The 12,395-nt window shown below is 38.9% G+C and overlaps 1 protein-coding gene across 2 annotated transcripts in view; it reads right to left on the bottom strand.

Moving 5' to 3' along the window:
- Positions 1-10,523, bottom strand: part of FHIT (fragile histidine triad diadenosine triphosphatase) — a 558,573-nt gene extending 548,050 nt beyond the window's left edge. For both annotated transcript variants that reach the window (XM_051627731.1, XM_051627730.1), the window contains exon 1: positions 10,450-10,523. The gene's annotated coding sequence lies outside the window, so the exon portion shown is untranslated. The remainder of the gene's footprint in view (positions 1-10,449) is intronic.
- Between the last annotated feature and the right edge of the window lie 1,872 nt (positions 10,524-12,395).

Below are 12,395 nucleotides of genomic sequence, written 5' to 3'. Positions count from 1 at the left end.
GAGAGAAAAATCACTTTCTGCCAGTTATGCAAGCTTCTGTCAGTGAAGGTGAAGAGCTGACACTTAAACATTTTAAAAATCAGTTTTTATATAGGTAGCCAGTAGTTGCCTCCTTGACTGCCTAGCATACAGGAGGCTACTTGAAGCTCAGTTCTGTTGATGATCTTTTTTTTTAAACTCATCTCAGAAAATCTATCAAAATTTGAGGCAAAAATAATCTGACAAGCAGTGCTGACTAGTAGAAAATTCTCATTAGAATGAACAGCTCTCAGAATTATACAAGAATTAGATGACACTAGATAATGATACCTTCTTAAATGGAAGGACAGATGTTACAGCAAGTCATAAACCACTTACCTACCAGCAAAGCTGACCATTGCTTGCAACGCTTGGAAAAACAAAGAAGAAACCTTATATTTATGTAAGCTTCAAAACAGCTTACTGCAAGTATAGTTGTATTACTTATGCCTGATGAAATGAGGACAACTGACATGGAGAGCTGAAAGCCCTGTTTAGATTCAGAATGTGCAATCTCCATCAGATCAGACCTTCCACACTGACAGTGACCACAGAGTTCTGCCCAAGTTGTAAATCATGATATGAGAGTAAAAATACAACTAACTAAGCAAAGACACTTTTACAATGCTGAAGTTTGGCTTTGTTACTTTTGAGAAAAGAATGACAGTGAGTAGAATGGAGATCCTCAATTGAGTATTTATCCTAAACTCTTGTTGAGGGATGCAGTAAGACAATTTAGCTTTGCCACACAACACACTTTAATAGCACTAGTTGGAATGACTTCTGGCTTAGTTTGTTTTAAAGCTTAAATTCTTACCATTTACAGGAAAATGTTCGGTTTAACAAACCCCTTAGATATTAAAACAGCTGGAAAGAAAGTAGGAAGTAAATACTGCTAATTACATGCTTTTGTAACTATGCGTGGCTCACAAATTATTATTATACATTGGCTGTTTCCTTGTAAAGGCCCCACCACCCTTGTAATAACTATGAGCAGCAAGGTGATCCAAATGTGTTGCTAAAGACAGAATCTGGTCACCTTATCCACACTCAGATCATTAAGTGCAAATATCATAACATTTGACATTGCCTCAGAGACAACAAGTAACAGAGCAGAGTTTATCAATCATTTGACAACAAGCATCGCTGAGAGCTAACACACGTTGAGGTAGGATCATGAAGAAGACAGTTTTCCATAACAGCAATCCTCCATTTCTGTGTCACTGATTCATTATCTGAGCTGCTTGTAGGTCAGCCAACCCTTTTTCATTACAACAACAATCACATTGCTCTTCTACCAGACTGTTTTGGTCTTTTTCTCTCTCCTTTGCTTACAGTGGATTTTATCCTAGAGCTTTATTTTTGCAACAGCTATCTGATACTCTCATCTATTCCTAATAAGGAGTTTAACTTATTCAGCTTATCAGGAAGGATGAGAAGTGGAGCTGATCACTGTGTACAGACACTTAAACAGTCTGACAACGTGAAAGCATCCTGACCTTGCAAACAGTCATACAGGATCTAGCACTTAGAAATGAACACTGGAGAAACTGAAAATTGAGAAAAACCCAATTTCCAGACACTGAAAGTAATTTAAAATAAGCTGGGGAAAAAAATATAATTTTTCATATGAAATAAGTTTTGAAGTAACTTATGACTATGTTATCACATTACAATTTATTAACAAGAAATTGAAGTTATCACTGTTCTTTATGGTAAATTCCAGTTTTGTTTTGTTTGGAGTAGATGAAGGAAGTCTACATGTACCACTAGCTACTACAGTTTCCACTTAGGAAATCTCCAATCTATGGAATGCCCATCAGAGACCAGCAGGAAAAACAAAATATTAGTTCCATCATTCACATCATTAAAGGAAAGAGAACGCTTGTATAACATGTGAAGAGATGGAATGCTCTGTTGAACCACACTTTTAGGGAAAGCTCAGTCAAAAACTGCTTTTCTTCAATATTTTTTTTAATATTTAGAAAAATTGCCTGAAGAAACCCCAGCTTCGCTCTGATTATCATTTAAAATGGCTTTTCTATTTTTCAAGTGTAGCTTTCAAGATTTTTTTCGACTATCCTTAATCAAAATGGACAATCACACATTTCATCAGGAAACAACACTAACAGCAACATCTGTTAAACAGCCACAGCTATCTTAAACAGGGCCGGAGAGAGGGGAAGAGACTTCATGGCAAGCATTTGCTCTAATTTAACTTCAAAGGAAGTTCTCCTAAACTGTCAGGCAAAGTCTAAAGGAAGAAGTTTCACCTAGGAACATCAAATAATTATTCTCACATGTGTTTCAAGCACCAATTTTAAGGAAATGTTTATTTCAACATTTTTTAAAACTTTTAATTCAATATATATATACTGTGTTGGTTGCTAAAGGTATATAGGGAAAAATTATTCAGAAAGCATATCCAAGAAAAACTCTATTGATCCATTAACAATGCAGGCAAATGACCTATCCATGCTCTAATTGAATAGCTATATTTACAATGCAGAACTCATGTGTTTTGTCTGTAATATATACTAAGAAAAAATATTTTCATGACAATACATATTTTTAGTGTATATTTTTATGCTGATACTTCTGAACACAGTAATGCAACTCAGCTGCTGATTGATTACAACATGGCCACACCCCAATTTGATGCTAATATTGAATAAATTTAGTTTTGATGCAATGCCTGTATGGCTGGCAGTCTGTAAACAGTATCCACAAAGAAATTAGAGCATTCAGCTTATCTATAAATTGACTGTAAGCATCCCACTGCTGTTAAGAGCTAAGAAGCAGCAGCCACCTTTCAACAGAGAAATCCAATAACAGATAAATTATTACCTAGTCCACTTTGAATCGCAATCTAACTGGTTTAAATGAACCTGTTGAACTTCCGGAAGCATTTGCCCAGACATAGCTAGCATGAAAAGGCTGTTTAGAAATTGTTCCTTTTCACCTCCTGTCCCACCTCATTGTTGGGACAATGCACAAATAAAGCAGCACTTTGTCTCTATTACTGCTGTGTAAATCTCCTTCAGAGAATGAGGCACCCTCAGCTACCCCTTGTCTGCTGGGCAGTAAGACTAGCAACTCTTCCACCTAAAGCAACTCCCACTTCTCTCTCCAGATCCTTAATAAGCTTGTGTGAGCAACTGTCTGTAGACTGTATAATGAATTGGAACAATTAGCTTTTCAAGTTTGTCAAGGTTGAAAAGGATTTTTTCTATAGCAAGTTTGCTCACGTGTCATGGAATCATAGAATCACTTCAGTTGGAAAAGATGTTTGACATCAAGTCCATCTGTTAACCCAGCACCAAGTCCAAACTCCACTGGTCTGACTCATCACACAATCCACCAAACAGCTGTACCAGCATAACAAATGCATCACACATGGGAAGGGAAACCAGCTGAGGTGGAGTCACCTGATCTGGAATTCCTTGAGTAGGTTACACAATTAAGAATCAAATTAATCTTAAAAAAACAAACGACTTAAGCTGCTGATAATTAGTCCTACTTTCCATAATGGTTGAATATCTTAAGACTAACAGTCCTAAGAAAAGTAGTAGTGCTTATGTTGTTAGTTAGCAGGCAATTCAGAAACTTTTTTTTTTAATCACTTCTCAATTAAATGAGCACACAAGTATCTTATCTAAGACAGACCCCTGTATCTCTACACTCAAGCACTAGCTCAGGATTTCTTCCATCTACATAGCAAGAAGTTAGTTTTACAGGTACAGGTGTAGTTCACCAACATTGTCAAGCAATCTTTCGCACTCTAGACTTTGAACTTTTTTACAGTGGTTTCTGTACAGCCTCAATCCTGCTAGCACACCTTGGAAAGTGACTGTCATTTTGATGGCCTAAATGGTTATAACCTTCTAGATGCCAGTAAGATAGCAGCAACACTTTCTGTCTGGCAACAGCAGTCTCAAAAACATATTCTTCTAATTTGAATTATTAAAATGTTATTTCAATCTCTGATGCTTAAAGGAAAAGGACAAAGTATCATCTGATGAACACCAGCCCCTAAGTGTCTAAGTTTACATAATTTCTTTTCATAAGGTAGTATAGTACAAAAATATTTGTGAATTAACAGCTCTACAATAGGTGGTTTCTTACAACATTGGAAAATAATATTGGTAGTTGCATCATACAATCACAACACATATAACTGAAGACTAGTTAAGACAGTAAAGAGAAAACATTGAAGGAAATGTAGGACAATTTCACCTTTTCTAATGCTGTCTTCATATTCATATTTTCAATGTACAAAGAATGCTCACACATGCTAAATTTACCTCAAAATAACATAACACTAGAAAAATACAGGGGGGAAAAAAAGCTGCTATAATTCTGAAGTACGTGTCTAAATCTTTAGGCACACGAATCCTTTAAAAACACTTGTTTGCTAAAAAAAGCTACTGCCAGTGCCACTGCTAACACATACTCCTCCCATAAAACCACCTATACTAAAAGGCACTGCTTTGTGTAACATTAGAGTGCCTCAAATTGTATCTAGAGTTCAAAAATACAAACACAAGAGTCTTTGCACTGTGTTGCATAACATCCAACCACCACTAAAATCTTCCCTAGTTTAAATCCTGCACTTACAACCCTCTGATAACAAAAACTGCAAAGACTAATCCTGATTTTTGTTATAAAGTTACAGACCAGTAACCATTTACCATCCCACATTGAACAGTTTAATTACTATAATCCAACTGCCAAACACCCTTCTATTTAATTCAGTACTTACTAAGACAATTTACAATAAACAAATTTAAAATAATGTCTTATATAAAGAACAAATATTTAATAACACCTATAAATAATAGAGTTTTTAATAAGCAAATGGCTGCTCTTACTCAAGTCTCTAATGATAACCTAAAATATTAGTTGATAATCTGCAAGCAGCAACACACAAACTGACACAACAGTTTGACAATCAACATTTCATACAACTGTAACATCACTGTAGTCTCACAATAATTTAAACATAACTTCTGTGAAAGCTTGTGTGGCAATGCATGCTGAAGCCCAGGGTCATAAAATTTTCTATTGAAATATTGTGTAGACTATTAGCCCTTCATTTGAGATGCGCTTGTCTGCATTTTGTTTTTTCTATAAATATGTGGATATAATATTTTAAACAAGACTACACATTTTCCTCAGCAAAATATCTGTCTAATCAAAATTACTAAAGAGATTTATAAACCTTAGATTTAGGCAAGCTCTCTTCTGTCCTTTCCCCACCTCCTTCTAAAATTGAATGTTTTAGAGCCAAATTTGACCTGAAAACTTCTCCACAATGAATAAAATTCTTCTATTCATCACAAACATATAATTCGTAAATATTTAATAACACAACATGCACTCAAAAGAGACAAAGCCTGAAATCATTAGATGTCCCAGCTCAAGAAATAAAAAGGAGACACATATTTCTCTGCAAGTGTAATTTCAAAGTCTTTCACATAGGGATCTAAAAGACTGTCAGCCTGATTGCTCTGCTACTGTACATTAAATAAGCATGTAACGAAGCTACTGGTTTTGATTCATTGAGGTGCTAAAGATCATGGGTCAAGAATATATATGCTGTGGGTTTTTTAAGCTGGAATATCAAGAAGGTGGTAAGAATTAGCTACAGCATCAAAAAGAACAAAAAGCAGACAACAGAAAACAATGTAAAACCCAGCACCACTTTCAGTGACCAGAAAAATAATAACACATGAATGTCAATTAAAAACTATTTCCCAATCCAAAAATACTTTACTTCCTATTAGTTCAGGGAATCATCATACTGTTTTAGTAACATTGATTCCCAGTCTTAATACAACCTAAATGCAAATGTGAGCCCTAGATGTTAACTAGTGCTTTCTAACATGCTTTCATTATCTTAGTTCTCAGTTAAAGACTTGTATAAAAATGCAGCAAAACAGTTTAGAAGGTACTTAATTTTCAATATTTGCATAATACCATTGAAAGGGACAAATAATATGCATACTTGGTGCCAAATGTCAGCACTATGCCAATTCAAAGCCTTATTCTTTATCATTTCAGAAACAATTTTGAAAACAAATTAAATAACATATGTAAACTATTCCAAAAACTCGGTGTGCAATGATTTCTAAACAACAGAATACCTTCTAAAGCCAATACATAGCAGAAACAACAGTTTTGGCAACTTAAGACCTTGCTAAATCTGTGCAAATGCTAATGCTAGAAGACATTTATGTTTAGGAGAACTAATGTTTTTTACTATAGAATTATTTTACTTGTTTTGCCTGTCTTCAGGTGAACTACAGGAGATAAACATTGCAAACTTCATGCACATTTTCATGCATATTTTCATGCATATTCAGTTTTACTTATATTGTCCTTTTGCTGTTATTGTGATATTCCAGCAGAAGTGGATATCATTATGCTGCATTTTAAGGATTGGGACAGTAATCAGATCAATTGTTAGCTACATTTTAATAGAATTATTAGCTATACTTAGCCAGAGAATTTGCTTTGACTGGCAAATGGAACATTAAGGAATCAGTAAAATAGACCTTCAATACATGGTGCTGTCCAGCTGAAGGATTTCTTATGTTAATGATTTCAACTTTCAGGGGTGGGGTGTTATTTTTCAAAATGAAGTCCAATGAACTCAAAACCATCTTTTCTTCCACCCTGTTATCAGAACCATCTCTAAAAAGCTTTCTATGTATCTACTCCTCTCTGAAGTTAACCTCATCCCTCCTGCACCAATCCACCTCCCTGAAGGATTACATTCTGTTGAACCTCTATTTAGGGTCCTTTTATAGTACTGAATTCCTTTCCACAACCTAAGCACTCGTAGAGGAGTGCTTTTTTTAACAACAACTGCCCAGGGAAGTTATGGAAGCCCCATGCCCTGGAAGTATTCAAAGGTAGGTTGGATGGGGCCCTGAGCACCCTGATCTAGTGGGAGGTGTCTCCCATGCAGGGGGTTTGAAACTAGATTATCTTTAAGGTCCCTTCCAACTCAAACCATACTATGATTCTTTGGTCTGTTCCTTGTCAGAGTACAATGAACATATCTATTGTCTTGAATATTCAAGTGGAGGGGGAGGAATTAGTCTTAAGGATTTCTGCAGAAGCTCTTGGTGCAGCTGAGTTGCTTACCAGCTTTTGAGAGAAAAAGCAAATTTTCATTGCATACTCACCAACAAGAATTCATCAACATTGAAAGTGATGGGTCAGTCACAAACAGCTCACAGATACAACAAAAAAACCCCAAAAAACGTGGGAATGAAGTTCAGCTAACACAAGTTTCATTTTTAATAGTAAAGCTTTCTAAATGCTGAACATTGTGAAGCTGCTTCTCATACAACCTAATTTTATTCTTACTTTGTGTGTATGCTGTTATAAAAAGAGGTTAAGTACTTCAGTAGGAAAACCTACAAACATTCAGAAGCAAAAGGCTTCACATTCTGACACTAAGCATTTATGATAGATACTCAGAATTACCCTGTAGCTTTCGGGACAATCATTTTTCCCTCATGTAGACTCGACAACCCAAAGGAACCCTATAGGCATTTTATCACCAAATAAACCAAATCAGATTTGGTTAGGCCTTTCTTTTTTTTTTTTTTTAAATCTCTTAAATGTTTTAATGTTGCACTCAGAAAATGAGTTATAAACTACAAGGATGCACAAAGAACACATTGTGCCAAACATCTCTGACACTTTTATTTGATAAATTACCAGCGCAGTAGAGAAAGACGAGAAGCATTAACATAATTTATTAAGACCTTCCTTCAAGTGCCCATCTTCCCCTGCAGCTTATGGAAATAAGAAAGCAAAAAAAAAAAACACATAGCCCTGTAAAGATAAATTGAATGTAAGTGCAAAGAACCCACAGTAAAGCAAACAAGACATTTAAGTAATTATTTTTAAAAGGACAAAATACAGATGATACTGGTTAACCTAAGTCCCACTTAAAAATAATTAATCTTAATATACAAAATAAAACACTGCCTACATAGCACCAAATTATTTTTAAACAATCAACTTGCATTTCAGAATCATTCTAGAATTAGAATTTGAGCTACTGAACTCAGTAACAGCTTTCTCCCAGACTTAACAGATCAGCATTTGGGCCTCTGTGAACATAACCAACTTGTCTGAAGTTGTTTATACACACACTAATGGCATTCTAAACACAAATCAGCTGACAAGGTTGGGAAGTGGCAATATTTAGCAGAAATAGACAAAATTATAAACAAACAAAATTACATAAATGTAATTGACATAAATGAAGCTGCAGATACTGGAGAAGAAAGAATGCTGTGAGATTCTATTTACTGCAAATTCACAAAAGGATTCATAAGACAGATGACAAAATGAGTATGAGAGGATTACACTTTGTAACTATAAAAAGGCAAATCCTATAAAGTATGTACACAGTTATAATACGCAAGACAAGTGGATAATCCTGTGCTCAACATTGAGTTGACCCAAGCCATTGTTTCCTATATAATCTCTGTATCGTCCAATTTTCCCAACATGTCAAAATATTAATTTGGTCACTAGTAAAGTCAATGGAAACTGCAAGCATACAACTCAAAGGCTGTCAAACTAAAATATTTATCTTAACAGATGTAGACAAGCACACTTCTCATTGCACACCCAGAGACACAAACCACAACAAAGGTAACAAAAACATAAGAAGCTGAATACAAACATATGAAAAACAGACTAAACTGAACAACTTTGTTGAATAACAAAGTAAATGAAAACAGGTAGGCTCCAAAGTTTTCAGATATTGCTGCCTTAATTCTTTTAAGTTTTCTCAATATTATAATACAGAATGTTTTGAAAAGAATTAGAACTTGCAAAGTGTAACAGCTCATATTGAATGAAACTAGCAACACTTCTTCCCAAATATCCTACAAGGAAAAAAAAAAAACAACAAACAAGCTAAAAGCAATACAGCTAAAGGTTTCATAGCAAGTGGCGAAATTGACAAGTGAACTAAATTCAGCTTTTACCAACACTTTATACCTAACACTCTCAGGAAAAAAAGCACTGTGTGTGTGCAAAATTTCTGTTCAACACACAAAATATAACTTTTAAAGATAAAAATGGCACTCTGCTGTCATTCAAAGAGATAAAACTAGTTGGAATATCTAAAAATGCACTTGAGGGAAAATACGAGAGCATGTTATGGAATCAGGGGCTCTACTATTTATTGGAGATACACGAGACCTTGTCCTGAGGAAAACAGAAAAGTATTTAATACCATTTTTCCATTAGGCATTTCAGTGATTCAGGTTCAGAGTAGGTAGCCAAGTTCTTGGTTATGCTCTGGAATGTCTTCGCTGAATCACCAACATTTAACATTTGAAAATTAATTACTCAGAAAATTGATTACAGATGACATACTGTGCAAAGCTATTATTTGAAATGAACTTAGTATTTCCTCCCTTTTAAGATTATCATGAAAGATTTCTAATTACATTAAACCCCAATTTAAGCCAAAGTAGCTTATCTCAAAAGCAACTTCGACCCGAACATCTCCAAGCTATTTTTTCTAGCCTAGAACCACGAACAAGATGACTACTCTTTTCTATTATTTCTAGTTTTCCATCTTTTTACTCATTTCTTAAGTAACTTACTAAGAACCTGCAAAATGACGCTGTTCCTTGCACACACGCTGCCCTTAGAAAAAAACAACCACCTTTGCTATGTCTCGTGTTGCCACCCAGTGCAACCAGGTCCAGCTGAAACGCTTTAGGAACGGGCATTGGAGCACCCTCAAAGCATTCAAAACACCTAGAATCATTTTAAGTGTTACTACCGCATATATAAACTTAAACTTGAAATTATTGGCCAGAGTCTCTGTGGTCCTAAAACAGGCAAGTCTGCCGCAATGAACGTGTTTTGGCTTTGCTGGTGCGTGAAGACAGACTTGCTTTCAGCCACAGCATTTCTGTCCAGAAAGAGGGTCCCCCCACCTCTGCCGCTGATCACCGAGAGGCCGAAAGCGAGCGGGGACGGAGCAGAGGAGAAAATGCCCCGCACACCCCGAGCCTGCGCTGCCCGCGCCCCGCCCAACGCAAGCCCCAGCGGTCCCGGCAAACAAAACACTTCGGACTACTGCGAAATGCTTCCATCACAGTTTTTCAATCTCCACCCGGCAGAAGAGAGGGAAGGAAGGGACAGCGGGCTGTCCGCAGCCCCGGCGCGGGGCAGCAACGGGAGCTCAGGGAAGAGAAAGCGGCGGCGGCGGCAGCGGCCGCCTCGGGGAGCCCCGGGCGCAGCGCTGAGCGAGGCGGCGGGGTCGGCAGCAGCGCTTCCCCGCCTGCCCTCCGGAGCGGCCGCCCCCGCCGCTGCGCCGGGGAGCTCGGCAGCACAAGGAAGCAGCGGGAGCGGGGAACGGCGCGCAAGATGGAAACTTACACGCCCTCTCCTGACACGCATGCGCGGCGCCGGCCGAGGGGGCGTTGCCGCAGAGCGCCGGGAGGAGGGACCGGACCTGCCCTTCAGCCGCCGCGCGGCGCCTGCGCGTGCGGGGCCGGCCAAGGGGGCGGGAGGAGCGCGTGCGGGGGCGGCGGGGCGGGCGCGCGGGCAGGTGGGGCTCGCGGGCAGGTGGGGCGCGCGGGCAGGTGGGGCTCGCGCACCTGAGGCCGGGCCCTGCGCGCGGCGGTGACCGGTCCCCTGCTGGGCTCAGGTGACCATCCCTCTATCGGCCTCAGGTGACCTTCCCTCTATCGGCCTCAGGTGACCTTCCCTCTATCGGCCTCAGGTGACCACCCTCAGCAAGACGAGGTAGGGCTGGAGACTCGAGGAGCACACCTGGGGCTCTGCTGGGGCTGGTGAAAGCGGTGTCCGGGTTCAGCTGTGCCCCAAGACAGTTGGTAACGGGTTGTGCGGATGCCCCCCCCCCCCCGTTGACGCTGCCTTACAAACATGCCAGGCTGTTACAAGTAGGGAAGGTAATGTCTCAGTGTGTGTCCCTTGCTTACACTGCTGCCCAGGTGTCTGCTATTGTCCCACACTAGAGCCAGAGAAACTTTCTAGTTTCAGCCTCCTGACAGCTCTGCCTGAGTGCAGGACACGTTAATGCCCCTGTTGAATTACCCAGCACTGACAGGAACAGTGATGCTCCTCGGTTCAGCATCGGAGTCACACGAGGCCCTCTGGAGCTGCAGGCACCTTCCAGACCACTGCATCCAGCACTGTGATTGACTTCTCCTGTTAAGCGTGTTTCCTAATAAAGGGGAAAAGTATGTTTAGGAGCTTGCTTTGGTTCAGTTGGACTGAGCTTTTTTAGTGAAGGCAAGGTCTGACGGTAGAAAGCCAGGTTGCTAGAAGGAGAATTGTAGGAGAGTTAATTTTCAGTCTGGTGTCTAAGAAAGCTCTCTTGCATAGCTACTTTTATGTATATCCTCTGTAGAGGATTGAAGTTGCTGAACATTACTGTTATTCCAGTGCAATCAGGTATGCTGTGCTCAAGCTCAAACCTTGAACTTTATATTCTAAGGGAAGTGAGTACAGCAAGTAGAAGACAGATCCAATGTATTTGCTGGAGCCAGTACCACTGAGAATTAATGCAAGGCACATAAGTGTTAATGAGCACTGCTGCAAATGACAGCCAACATGACAAGTATCCTGTACGTTCATATTGAAGACGTTGTCACCAACCCATGAATGTGGTATCAAGTGTCATCATTACTTAATGTCAACAGAGAGTCAAGATTACCTTTTGATGCCACTGCAGTGGATACTGCCTTGGTTTCTGCAAGGCTATTCCAGATATGTCCCTTTCATGGTACATACACCTGTCTTTTAGGATTATACAATAGATAATCTGGTACTGGCTGCTCTTCCTATGTCCACTTGATGCTGAGAAACTTACAGAGCAATCATTTTGTTTACAAAAGCAAATACAGTGTGTACAGTTCTTGTACCTAGTACAGGTGAAGTGTTTTGCCACCACAGGGTCACTTTTTGTGTTTCTTTATTATTATCTTCTGCAGTTACACCCTGAATAGCAGAGAGACTTTTCCCTTAAATTACCAGGTCATGGCAAATGCTAATTTCTGTGTGGTAAATTTTGACTCTATAAAGATCGTTGTACTTTCCTGAAGTCCAGGCAGTAAGTCCTAGTGTTTTTTATGATATTACAGTTGTACATTGATTTTATTACCTTGCACTGATTTGGTAGTTTTCATCATGTCTTATTGATCTCACTGAACTGAGTTAATATATAATAGTAGAGCAGGCAAACAGCAGCAACTCTTCTTTCCCAAATTGACTCCATTTGTCATTAAGGAACATGTAGACATTGAAATCTGCCTCTTCACTTCAACAGCCTAATCTGCATCACCTTGCTGCTTTTAAGT

This window comes from Apus apus, chromosome 9 (assembly GCF_020740795.1).
Source record: "Apus apus isolate bApuApu2 chromosome 9, bApuApu2.pri.cur, whole genome shotgun sequence".
NCBI lineage: Eukaryota > Metazoa > Chordata > Aves > Apodiformes > Apodidae > Apus > Apus apus.
Note: the sequence above shows the minus strand (reverse complement) of the source record. Positions and strands in the feature narration are given on the sequence as shown.